Raw genomic sequence first — 13279 nt, 5'->3', positions numbered from 1 at the left:
TTCAGGAAAGAGTTGATTTTTTCCACAGAGTGGCTATTTTTTTTCCCTCTTTTTTTTTTTTTTTTTTTTTTTCTTCTTTTTTTCTTTTTTCTTTTTTTTTTTCTTCTGGTGCAGTGACAAAAGTATTTCTGTTTGTTTTCCCGTGAAACTCACTCATATGCCGTCTCCTTAAAGTCTGGCTCGTCCCGGTAACTGCGAGGGCTCGATAGCGCTGTTCTCAGCTTCTTTTCAAATACCTGTCATGTGGCTGCGGGGAGAAGAACCAGCTGAAAACGGAGCAGGGGAGGAACACCACTGCAGGGTAGGGACCGCTTCGCTCTGAGGCTGCAACAACTTTGTGCTGGAGGATGAAACACGGTGGAGTTTTCCCTGGCGGTGAGCGGGGAGGGTTAGGTGAGCGATAACATCGCTCCGGTGACATTTTTGCCAACAACGCTTTCCGACTGCTTTGCGAGGGCGGTAGGGCATCGTTCCTGCTCTTGTGCAAGCAGGGAAACTGAGGCACGGCGTGCTGCAGGGATTTGCTCCAGGTACAGCCCTAGAGCTGAGCCAACCTGCTGAAATTCGGCCACGCCGAGCTCCCCGGTGTCTGCAGGGCTCTGTCCCGGAGCGTCTGGAGCCCTGCTCCACGCGGCGAGCCCAGCCCCGTGTGCCCTGGGGAGGGCAGGTCCCTGCAAGGTCGCACCCGTTGCCTGTGGGGAACCGCGGATCTTCCTCCTGCAATTATCCCCCTGGCTTCCCCCAGCGCCCGATCTTGGCTGCCGGCGTCTCTTCCCCTGCCATGCCCCCGGAGCCTGAGGTCTGTTTTTTGGAGGTCTTGGCACGCTCTGCTGCCGAGCTTCCCTCTCGGCCAGGGGCATACAACGTACTTTCTGCCTTAGCAAGTTCTCCAGCTTCATAACAGCCTCTTCCCGCAAGATACGGCGTTTTGGGAGGGCAATTATCCCAGTGACCTCATCCATGTCTGCAGCATGAGGTCACCGACGTGCAGGGAGGTGCGCACCTACCCCGCGCCGAGCGGGGCGCGCCACGAGCTGGGCTCATCCCAATCCCACCTCTGGGCTCCCTCCGGATCCCAATCCTGTTGCCGAGGAAACGGGCAATTAATTGTGGCATAACTCCCCGAGGCCAAATCAGATACCCGAGTGTAGATAGGAAGCGATAGGAAGGGTGCAAGGGCCCAAACAGCGCGGATTACCGATATTCCTGCCTGGTGTGGGCTTTGGGAGAGATGTGCCGGGGCTGAATGTGTGCATTTGACCTAAAATAGACCTCCTGAAAGGAGACCCACAGGCCCACCGTGCCTCCAGGTCCTGGTCCTTGGTGCGTAATCACTGCGATACCTAACCTCTACAGCCAGAAGCCCAAAGCCTTGGCTGCGTTTGACTTAGCTCAATTAAATTCAGAGGGCACACCTTCTCAGATGGCTGATCACTTTTTTAATGTATGAAAACTATTCATCTGGGGGTTCGTGTAATCATTCCCACGTGCCTGGAAGGGAGGAGATCACCCCGTGCCCCTCACACACACGTGTGTTACACAGGTGTTTGCACAGCACCTCGCTGGTTCCTCCGTTGGGCACTCGTGGCTTCCCTCGTGGTACCCAGCAGCACGTTTGGCATTTCATCACCTGGGTTTGAGCAAGTCTGGAGTTTCATCAGCTGCACCACCTCTTCTGGTTCTCAGAGGTGAGGTCCCATCATTGGGGAGTGAGCTGGGAAAACACCGTCCTCAGAAATGTGCTCACGTCCACATCCACCCAGGAGCTGGAGAGCGAGCTGCGACCTGAAAATGCTGCTACTGAGAGCGAAGCCACCACGTCTCCAGCAAAAACATCCCGGCTCTGAGCCACACTCCGAGTGCCTTAACACTTTCAGCATCGATGGAGTTGTCCTTTTTTAAAGCAATTTAAAGGAGTAAAATCAGTATCTTCTTGCTTCCGGTCACAGCGAGCTCCCCCTGTATGACTTGAGCTGGAGCTGAGGGGAAGATGGGTCCCGCTGGCTGCCCTATTATTTTTTACAGGCTCCCACCAGCAGCCCAAACACACTCCCCTCGCCCCCAGGTCCTGCTCCTCTCCCCACCAGCACCAAAAAATGAGGGCTGGGGATTTGTTGCAGGTTAATTGAGGTTATTTCTTATTAAAGCCCGTTGCCTCAGCAAACCCAACCTTTGCAGCACGGCACCAGTGGTTTCACCGTGCCGTGTTGCCCCCCCTTTGCGCTCAGCAGAGGTATGTGGATGCTTCCCTGCTCACCTCTCCCCACTCCATCCCCACGTTGCTGTCCTGGCAGATGTGATGTGGGCCTTTACCTTGCCACGATGCCCAGACAGGTCCTTGCTGTTCAAAGCTTGTGCACACCTTGCAGGAAACCCTCTTAGCCATCACCACACCGCTGCCGTGAGCGCAGCCTGCCCCGTGCCCCCATTGCTTGGAGGCAGACCTGTAAAAAAAAACAACCAACCAAACAAAAAACCAAATTCTCTTGCCCTTGTGTTGAATACCAGGACTGAAACCATCCTGGAGACCACCAAGGTGGCATCTGGAAGGAGGCTGCAGCCTCTGGAGAAGACGCCCATCAGCTGGGAACCGCGTCTGCATGGGAATACCGAAATGCTTCCTCTGGGTAACGTCACTGCCCGCAAGCTCGCGGCTCCGGGCTCGCAACCCCCGTGTGCCAGGAAACACAAAGGGCTCTCCACGGCTTTTTCCACTCCTGGCTGTGCAAACACACGGCCTCTGCTCCTGCCAGCGGTGTCCGCCTCCGCGCCTCCCCTGCCTCCCTGGCCCCGGCACCGCCTGGGTTAACGGGAGGCGGTTGGATGGAAAAGGCCCTTTTTATTGTAACAGCAGATACGGAGAAGAAAAAGCGCTAGAATCATTTATCTGGCTCACAGTTTCGCTAATGCCCTCGGCTTTAGGCCAACGTGAGATATTATGAGGTAAATCGGCCAAGTCATGCTATACAAACATTTCAAAAAAGAAAGATATTTTCAGGCTCTTGAAGGAATTCAGCCCTCCCCCTCTGCCCCCGCGTTGGGTTACTGCAGACCTCAGCCGGGGCCGTAGCCCCCTTCACGTTGATCTGAGAATTAAAGAAAAAAAAAAAAAAAGGGGGGAAAACTTGGGCCAAAAGACAGCACTCGGGTTTGGCGTGGGGTTTGCTCCACGATGCCACCACCCTGGCAGCAGCCGGGCACTGCGCAGAGCTCCCTGCGCATCCCCTCCGTCCTTGCCCAGTGCTCCACGGGCACCCCAGGAGCAAAGGGGAAGGGCAGGGCTGGGGGTGCCAGCAAGGGGGATTTCCTAAAAGGAAAACATGCTTCATGGTCCCACACAGATGGTTCTTTCCTTATAACATCCCCAGATTTGCCCTACAAAGCGAGCCTCCCCAGGTGCACCACGCCACCAGACTGCCCCTCGGTGTCTCCATCGTGCCCTGGGTGCACGAGACCCTCCTGCACCTTTCACCCCAAACCCCAAAAGTGGAAATCTTCTTGGCCGGGTAGCAGGCACGGCTGGATTTCTGGGATAATAAAGGATTTTAAGGTCAGAGGAACTATGTGTGTTCAATAATATATACGCTTTTTATTGCTTACAACATTTAAATCGATGTGTTTTGTTATTTATTAAAGCGCCATTGAAAATCTCTTTCCATTCTTGTTCCTGTGTCCTGAGCAGTTCGTTAAAATGCCCACCTTTTCTGTCATAAAACCCACGTAGGCAGGCTAATAAAATCCAACCATGTACAGTTAAAGTCCCCACACAGAGAATTAAAAAACCAACCCGCAGCCCATCTGCCGAGTGCCCACGTAAAGCACAGAAAAAGCTTCATGCCGTGGCACTGACACCCGGGTGCGGGATCAGAGCACAGGGAGAGGTGACAAGGAGAGGTGACAAGTGCCTGAGTGGCTCGGGGCTGGCTCGGGTGGACCCAGCAGGGGACAAAGCCCTGGGGTCCACCCTGGTGAACCGGGGGCTCCCGGGGCACCCGCGGCCGCTCTCGGTCCCACCTCCCCACTTGGGATTGGGAAAGGGGCCTGAGGGTGGATGTGAGAAGCCGTCATCCCCTCTCCAACCGAGGGGGAAGTTCGTTGGAGGAGTTTCAGTTGGGCTTGGTTGGTTTTTATTGAGGAAACCCACCCGAACGCGGAGCCTGTTGCTCACAGCCAGGGAACGCGCTCGGTTTTCCAGCCTCCTGAAGGCAGAGGTGCTCGGGTCCGGGCCCTGCTTCCACCTGAGGCACAAACCCCCAGCTGATGACCCCTGCCCCATGCTGCTGCCACAGCTACAAGTAGCCAGGTGAGAAGATTTCAGCATACAAACTTATTTCCCTTCTTCCCCTGCTGCACCTCGGAGGTTAGGGCGAGAAGGGCTCAGCCGCGGTCACCAGCCCCCGGTGTCACACCAGGAGGGGAGAGCTGGTGGCACCTGGCACGGGGCTGGGAGACCCACCTGGAGAAAGCCCCATGCTCTCCTGGGGTCCTCCCTACCCCAAAGGTTATGGGGTGGCATAGTCAGGCAGGCAGCCCATGGGATGCACCTGTCCCTAAATGCTCACAGCCTCTGATCAATGGCGAGCTGGGCAAAATCAGGAGCATAAAGGAGCATTACCATAAAGGCATAACAGCAAAATGATGAAGGTGTCTGGGGTGATAGGTATGTCTTCCACCACCCCAGGCACCAGCAGCAGCACCCTGTCCCTGCCCACCCTTTGCTCTTGCTTTTGCCCAACCCCGCTGAGATGCCCGGAGCCTCGGTGCGCAGCCGGAGCATCCGGCGGCACGGCATCGGCACCGCAGCCCCCGTCCCCCCTCCGCCTGCTTCTTCCCCCCGGGGAGCCCCAGCGCTTTGCTGGAGGGCACGGAGTGAATCATCCAGTAACACAGAAATCTCGGAGTCCTCTTTAGACGTCCCAGGAGGAGGCAGATCTGAGGGAAGGCAGCGGAGAAGATGCCTGCAGCAATGTCAGTGCGAGAACAGCCGGGCTGACAGGATTCAGTGCGGGGATTAAGGTTGGGATCAGGGATGCAGGGAAAATGAAAAAAGACTCCGGCTTTCAGGCACGCCTCCACTGTGTTTGTCTTCTTGTTTGCTCTGGAGGAGGACGGGCTCCCGTGGTACTCTGCTTTAAAAGGCCCTGGATCACCTTCCCAAAGGGGCCGGGGTTCACGTCAGCACTGCATCCGGAGGTGTTGGCAAGGGAGCAAGGATGCGGAGGGCATGAAGGTACCAGGTGGGCATCTCTGCCCTGGCTGGCCCCAAAACCATCCCACCCATGGATGCACTGAGCAGCACTGAGCAGCTGCAGGGCCCCGAGGGTTGTCTGCCTTGTCCCAGGGTTTCCCAAATTTCCCTGTTCCGCTTCCTGATGAAACTGCTCCCCCTTCAATCCTCCACAAGGTTTCTCGTCTGGGCACTGAAAGCACGGTGGCTGCCTTTCGCCGTGCTCCAGCTTCTGCTAAAAGCAGGCCCACGGGTCATGGGAAGCTCACAGAGAGCAAGAGAGGAGGAGGAAAAGCCAAGCCAATTAGGCAGCTCACTTAGGTGTGAAGGGGACCCAGAAGTCCCAAGCTCCCGAAGAGAAGCCTGCCCCTCTGTTATTCGCTAACAAAGGCACAGAGCAGCCCTTGGTGATCCAGGAGAGAGAGGAGACAGCGAAAGGTGGGCACCAGGGAAAGCAGAACGCACCCAAAATCACATTTCCAACCCTGCTCCTGACCCAGACAGAGGCAGCGCTCTGCGCCCACCCTCTGCTCCGTTCAGCACTCCCACTCCAAGCAAACCCAGACTCTCATTCCTCCGACCTATTTCTCCTCCTTGCCTTCCCTGCCTCTTTTCTCCCCACCAGCTTCCCCCAGTCCTTCCCCAGCTGGGGGCTCCTTGGCACGGCCATCCCCACACTCACACCTTGCTTGCACGCTGGTGGCCGCGCTCCTGGCTCGAGGACACCGAGCTGGGGTGACCCCAGAGCTGCTCATGAGGCCGCTGAGCTCACACAGCGCTCTCCGACTCCTTGCTCTGAGGCTTTTTTTTTTTCCTCCCCTTCCAGATACAAGAAACACCAAGTTTTTCCTTCGCATCCCTCTTTTTCCCCCCTTCTTCCCTTCCTTTGATTCCATATCCACCCCTTGGTTTTCAAGGTTTTTTTTTCCCCATTCTTTCCTACCCCTCTCCTTTTTTTTTTTTTTATTTAAGTTTTTCTTTTAACTTTCAAGGTCAACACGGACAGACAATGCCACCAGTGCCTGTTTGATATGTGAGCGCTATTGGCGTCCATTGCCACGGTTTCCGTGGTAACACAGTAACCATTAATTTTCAATTAAAGTAGACAAAAAGCCCGATGACAGCTCCAGGTCTGCTGAAGATGTCAAGAATCCGTATTAATATACAGCAAGAGAGCATAATTGTGTGTCCATCTTCCCGAGCAACGAAAATGGAGGGATAATTACCAGCTAGAAAGCCACTCTGTAATTTTGTTCTTACTGTCACCACAACCCTACATATTAGCATAAATTAAAAGCAGGGTTTATTGTTACCAAAGTGCATTGATATTTCCAGCCTATTTTCTTCCTTTTAACTGTTTGTTGTTGACGAGTGACTCCTGGACACATGGAGGGTGAGCCCACAAGGAGCGATCGAGACGCCGGAGAGTGATGGATGGAGCCGCGCGATGCCACCCAGGTGGCAGCGAGGGGAAGGAGAGCGAAGACGGAGCACGGAGAGGGGAGGCAGAGAAATCCCAGGTCCCTTCGCAGCCACTTTCCAGCCCCGCATCCCCGAGGAGCTCCCGGTGCCCGCGCCGTCCGTCCCCGCTCGCCCATTGCCGCCTCCGCTGGGGGACTCGCGCCCCTTCCAGCTCCCGCGCGCACAGTGACAGCCGCTGAATTCATGAATTTAAGTGAATGGAAAAAAAAAAGCGGGTTCCTTGTATCATATCCAGCGAAAGCTGTCCTTCAAAAGGAAATTTAGTGTAATTACCCTTAAGGGAGCGATCCTCACTCAGTCAGTCACAACACTGACCTGCTGCTAGGATCTGACAGGGAAATTACAGGCTGTGTACTCAACAAAAGGGGCTTCCTTCCTTCTTAGAGGGAAGATGAAATGCTGAGGTTTGAAAAGAAAAGTATTGGCTTCTGGGTTTTAAATCAGTATCTCGCTGAGGGCTTTCCTTTGCACAGGAACGAGGAGGGGAAGGACAGAGCCAGGGAGGGGAATGGGCGTTTTATGGGCTGGAAAAGGAACCAAGAAGACCCAAATCCCCACCGGGCGAGGAAGGTGGGACCTTGGGATCTGATTTTGTGATATGCAGCGGGGTGACGGGCATGGCAAAGAGCTCTGCTGCCAGCGAGCCTGGCATATCCCTGCCCATCTCCCATGGGAGCAGCAAAGTTGTCACCTCACCGTGACTGTCACCATTCAACGCGGAGCCCCAAAGGGCCCCCAAGACCTTGCCACTGCTCCACTTGGAGACAGGCTTAGAGAAGCCCCTTGGGTCCCCTCTTGTACACCAGGAGGGCCCAAATCCCTCCGGATCCACCAGTTCGCACTCAGGTGGTGAATTCCCAGAGGGCCGGAGGAGATGGTCGCAATGCCTGTGATTAAAGGGGGGGGATTAGCCAGAATAAATTGATACGCAGAAAAACGCACAGATAGATTATTAAGCAATCAGTTTGTAAAGAGACGAGAGAGAACAGCAAAGGGAGGAGGTGGCTGGGCAGTGGAAATGAGGAAAGCAGAGGATGGGACCACAGCCGGCTTCAGAAAAGCTGGTGCAGCACCCGGTGTTCTCCTAAGCAAGTGGAGGCAGTGGTCTCGAGGTGAAATCTTCGCCCTGCAGCAGCACAGGAGGGTGGGAAAGCCCACCAGGAGCTGCCAGCTCTTCACCACCAGTGTGAAAGGGCTGGGGAGGAGGGGCTGCCCCCAGCCTGGGTTCATGGTTCAGGTGGTGGGAAGCGCGTCCAAAAGAGCACCCTAGAGAGGGGAGGCAGGATTATCCCCAGAACATCTCGGTAAGCAGAGGAACGATCTAAGGGGATGCTCTCAGCCCAACAGCAAAATAATTATGGCAGCTGGTGAGCCAGGGGCACAACAAAAAGTGATCTGGGACGTCTCCATCTGATGGAGAGCTTGGCACAGACCCACGGGGTGTGGAGCAAAAGGGGCTGCAGTGGGGATGCTTGGCTGGTGCTCGTCCCGTAGTGCTCCTTGGGAAGGAGATCAGCAAAGCAGAGGGAGTTCAAAGAAGAGCAGAGAAACAACGATAAGAGGTTGGGAAAGCACAACCCACAAGGAGAGACTGGAGGAGCTGCGGTTGTTTAGTCTAGCCCGGAGAAGGCTAAGGAGGGCAGCCGATAACGGTGTAAGAGGTCGCTGCGAGGAGGACGGGATCGCTGCTCCCTGTGATCCTGGTGCAGGGACAGCCAAGTTTTGGGGCAGGGAAAAGTACAAGAGCACTGCAATGTACAACCAAGGGAGATCATGGCCTGTTTTGTAAGGCACAGGAGAGCAGAGGACACTGCTGCAAGGGGGAGCCAGGGCAGCTCCTTGAGCATCCCCTGGGGCAGTGCTGGGAGGCGAGGGGGTGCAGCAGCTCCATCCCCAGTGCCAGGCTCCCTCCAGCTTGTCCCAAATGTTAATATCCATCCTAGGAGTACAGCAAATTCTTCCACAACCAGCCTCGGGGTGCTCGATAGCCTTGTGATAGACCCAGCAGTAAGGATAAATGCATCAAAATTCACCACCTTTGGCCAAATCAAAACTTCTCCAAAGCAGATCAGCTTGAGCAGCCTTCTGCAGCAGAAAGGAGGAAACAGGAGCAGGCCAACAGTGCCTTGGTTGTGCAGCTCAGAGATGGGGAGGCGCTTTCCAAAGGGATTTGTTTGGAGAACATTTAGTGCCTCTAACAATTACAAGTATGACAACAGTTTTAAACGCTCAAAACAGGATCATCTGATTTTCTGTAAACAAAACACTCAGCTAAAGATCTGTTTTTTTCTTCTAAATTCCATTTCACACTAATTTTTTAAAAAATGTAGTGTTTCTATTCTATTTGCAGCTTTTTATTTTTATCTTACATTCCTTGTTTTTTATTTATTTATTTATTTATTTTATTTAACTGGGGCACTTGCACTGACTACGAACTGCTATTATACCTGCAAAAATACAGCAGGTAAGAGAAGACAGCCTGCATTCCCTTCAGGCTGCAAAGCATCAGACACAATTATCCTGCAGATTTTGGGTCCTACCTGCAGCTTCTGGGACTTGCTGCCCAAATCAAGAGTCACCTCGCAGACCTCAGAGCCAGCACCCTGTCCCCAAGGAGCATCAATACTGCCACAAGGAGTGGGGAAACACAGCCCCTGCCCTGAGCCCCTTTTATCCAGGTGCCCTGGGTTGCCAGTGGTGGAGAATACGAGCACCGGCTGCACCTCAATCCCCTCTGGGCCAAATCATCTGGTGTATTTGGTGCTACTTCCCTGGCACCAGTGATTTAAAGTAGTTGAGGGTTCACGTCTCAGTGTGTGAGTTCCACCTGGTAGAGTTGGCTCTTCCTAGCCCAGTCCAGTTCAGTCCCATCCCTTCATCCCTTCCCATGTCCAGCAGATCTGTAGGATACTCTGATCCTGACCCCAGCACCTGCCCTGGAAGTGGCAGAAGAAGCACTGAGCGGACCTGGAGGATCCATAAGTGCTGCCGGGATCCCTGAGGACGAGGGAGGATGCTATAAGCGATATTCACGTGCCCAGCTCAGCTGGTTGGGATGCTGCGTGTGCCCTGCCAGCTGAGGAAACAGGCCAAATCCTGCTTCTGGCTACACGAGGATAAATCTAGAGCAAGTCCCTTCTGAGAGCACCTCCTTTCTGGAGGCAGGCTGTTAAGCATCCACATTCGTTTAATTCAGGGAGGTGAAAACCATCATTTACCAGGGCAGGTCTGAGAGGGAAGGTGACAGAAGCAGCTCGCTGCCAGGAAAACCCCAGCTCTGCCATCTGGGGTGCTCTGATGGGGGCTCCCCAGCCTCTGCCATGCCCGAGGGGCTGTGCCATGGGACCCATGGGTGCCAAGTGATGGTGCTTGGGTGCGTGTGCAAGCACTTGGGTGCGCATTTGGGTGCTCAGGTGCTCATCTGGGTGCTCGGGTGGCTCAGTCATGGGCTCTCCAGAGAGCTGTGACCGAAAGGCACCTCCCAGCCCCGTGTTGCTGCTGCTCGGGGGCGGTTCAGGTGCCCTCTGCTCTCCCCTTCCCATCCTGTCCCTGGGACCACCGCGGTCAGGATGCTTCAGCGTGTCACCCTCCAGACAACGTCACTCAAAATGCAGCCCCCTTCCCTCAGCCCCCTTCTGCTGCCTGCCGAGGGGCCGTTTCCAGCAGGAGAAGGCTTCGAGCTCTGCTGGCAGCGGGCTGAGCCCCCCTCCTGCCTGCCGGGCTTTGCGCATCCTTCTCCCTCCCCTCTCCTCATGCTGCTGGTTCCAACCCCGAGCCCTGTGCGTTGGGGAATCCCTGGCCAGGCGTTTATCCAGCCGGTGCCTGGCACGGCCAGCTCAGCCGGGACCTCGCACGCCTCTGCACGATGGGGAAACGAAGCCCCCGCGCCCCTCGCGTCCCCCCCCAGCTCCTGCAGCACCCAAGTTCACGCAGCCCGAGCTAGCAAAGGGTCAAAAAGCTCCTCGCTCTCCTTCCCCCCCCCCTCGATATAAATACCAGCCTACCAGTCGACACAGAGTACATACATCTTAAACAAACACTTGGCCGGGCTGTTTATCTCCACAGCCTTTAAACAAACTCTTTCAAAGGTTTCTGCTGATATGAGAGATTTACTGAAAACCATTCGCCCTTCTTAAAAGCCTCTCAGTTTATGCTGCTATGGGTGAAACGAATAGTGTTTTAGCCTGGAGTTTTCTGTCTTCTGACCGCATGTTTATCCTAGGGGCCACTGCTGGCTTTGATAGGAGAGCAGCACGGACACAAATCTTTACGAGGGAAAATATAAAATAAACCCAGGAACGCTGTGTGTGCGTGCGTGCGTGTGCAAGCGCATGCGTGTGTGGCACGGGCTGGGGGGGGGCTGAAGGAAAAGTTTTGTCCCCGTGGGTGTCACACTCAGCACCTCCCCAGCCTCTGTGTGGCCGTCCCGCTGTTCCCTGGGGTTGTCCGTCCCCAAAATTGGTGGGGGTCTCCCTGAGATTAGGGATTTATGGCAGCTCTCAGCAGCACCCGCCACAGCTCAGCACCTCCCGGGCTCGCTGCCTCCCTGCTCTTTAAATCCCTGGCAAAAAGGGAGAGCCATCGGAGGTACTGCCAGAGAGCGGCCCCGGCATCTGCACGGCCCAAGGCACTGCCTTGCTCCTTTTTTGCAGCTTTCAGCCCCATTTCACAGGTGGGGAACCTGAGGCAAAGGGAAATGATGCCCTCAGGGATGCTCGGGAAGTAAATGGGAGGAACTGGACCTGAGTTTAAATAATGATGGCTCTGCCTTGAGTCAGGCTGACCTGCAGCATCCCTCTCTGACCTAAGAAGAAGAAATGGGTGAAGACAGGCTGAAAGTGCTTTTGGAGGAGCCGTGCAAGATTGTGGCTGAAGGGAAAGGAGAGAAAACCTCTTTCCCCTGCCTGCAGGCATGCAGCCCCTCCTGCCCACCACCTGCAGCAATTGGGGACAGGGATGTCCCCAGGGCACGGAGGTGCTTGGGGGGGGGGGGGGGGGGGGAAAGGCTCTGAGCAGGGAATGGGCAGGGGAAGAGACATTTTCCGTCCTCACTTGTGCCCGTGCATATCCAGGCGAGCTGCTTCAATAAGGCTTTTGCTCCAGACTTTGATGGGCTTTCTGCTGAAATCCAGGCTCATTTCTCCAAAGCCTTGGGCCTGCCTGGCACCCGCAGCAGTGTAATTAAGAGATTCTGGCACGGCAGTAATTACCGCCCGTTGGATTTTGTTCAGGGGAGGATGCGGCGAGGCGTGAGCTGGGCTCTGGCTGCAGCCCTGGGTGTGGGGGGGACACCGTGGCCAGCGTGGGGGTCCCAGAGCACCGTCTATGAGCCAGCAGCTGTGGCACGGGGACTGCTCCAAGAGGCTTTGCACAAGGTTTTTGCCTCTGTCCCCAGGAGCATCATGCCCACATGGAACTTTCTTTCCAGCCCTGACACGATGCCCACATGTGCTGGGCAAACTCAGGTAGAAACAGCCCCTGCCCCAAAGACTTATGATCTAGGGGCGAGGTAAAATGTTCCCTTTCTCCTTTTCCAAGCAGCTGATGCTTTCTCTGGTGTTTTCCAAGGAGATGACCGAGCGTTCGATTTGCTTCTGCCACAACGTGCCACGCAGAGGAGGAACCTGCTCCTTTGTTTCCAGCGGCCCAGGGCTTTGCAGCGTTACGTGTCATCGCTTATTTACCGTCCTCCCTCGCTTATGACACACTCAGGTAAAGACCTGTTTGTTGTCAGCATGACACCCACGTTGGTAAACAAGGCGAGTTTGCCCAGCCATCAATCAGGGAGTTATCGACAGCTTTCCACCAGCACGAGCGACCTCGGGGTGGGCGAGCTCGCAGTGAGCACCGGCGAGGCTCCGACACCCGGTGTCCTCGGGGTCTCCGTGCGCAGAGGGCGAGGGGCTGCTCTTGCCCCACCAAAACCCAGCCACCCACACCGTGGGGCCTGCAGGGAGAAGGTTGCAATCAGGCCCGGGCTCCTCCAGGTCTTATTTTTCTTTTATTGCTCTCTGGATGTGTTTTCTCCTCTCGAGCTCCCTGGATCTCCCAGCGTTTTAGCGAGCTGGAGAGAACAAAGCCACACGACAGGTTTCAGAGTAAACACCGGCTACCACGAGACTCCTGATCAAACTGCAAAAGCTCTGGCCACCCAGCCACGCTTGGAGATACAACCTCGCTTCCCCAGCAGGCCTGCAAACCAGAAGGCAAAAAAAGAGAGCCTCAACAGACTCAGCAGTGGGGGCTGCTGTCGGCACCGGGGGTTCACAGCCCGGCTCGGTGCAAGCCGGAGGCCTCGCCTGCGATCTGTGAATGCTGGCATTGATGGCACTGCTTTTCCATCCCTCCTCCGGCCCCTCCTCAGCTCGGGGCAGGAGCAATGCTGACATTTCAGGGTCTCTCCCGAACTTAGGGTCCAGGGAGGAGGATGCAGAAGGCGGCCACCAGCTCTCCCCCTGAACTGCCATGCGCGCACCCGCCCGGAGACGCGGTGCTCGGGGCTCCTTTCTGGCTACCCGGCTCTATTTCGTGTGCTCTGCACTTAGGAGAAACCCGGCAAGAGAGTAAAGG

Source organism: Aythya ferina (assembly GCF_964211825.1).
Source record: "Aythya ferina genome assembly, chromosome: 25".
NCBI lineage: Eukaryota > Metazoa > Chordata > Aves > Anseriformes > Anatidae > Aythya > Aythya ferina.
The sequence above is the reverse complement of the archived record's forward strand: the minus strand, read 5'-3'. Positions refer to the sequence as shown.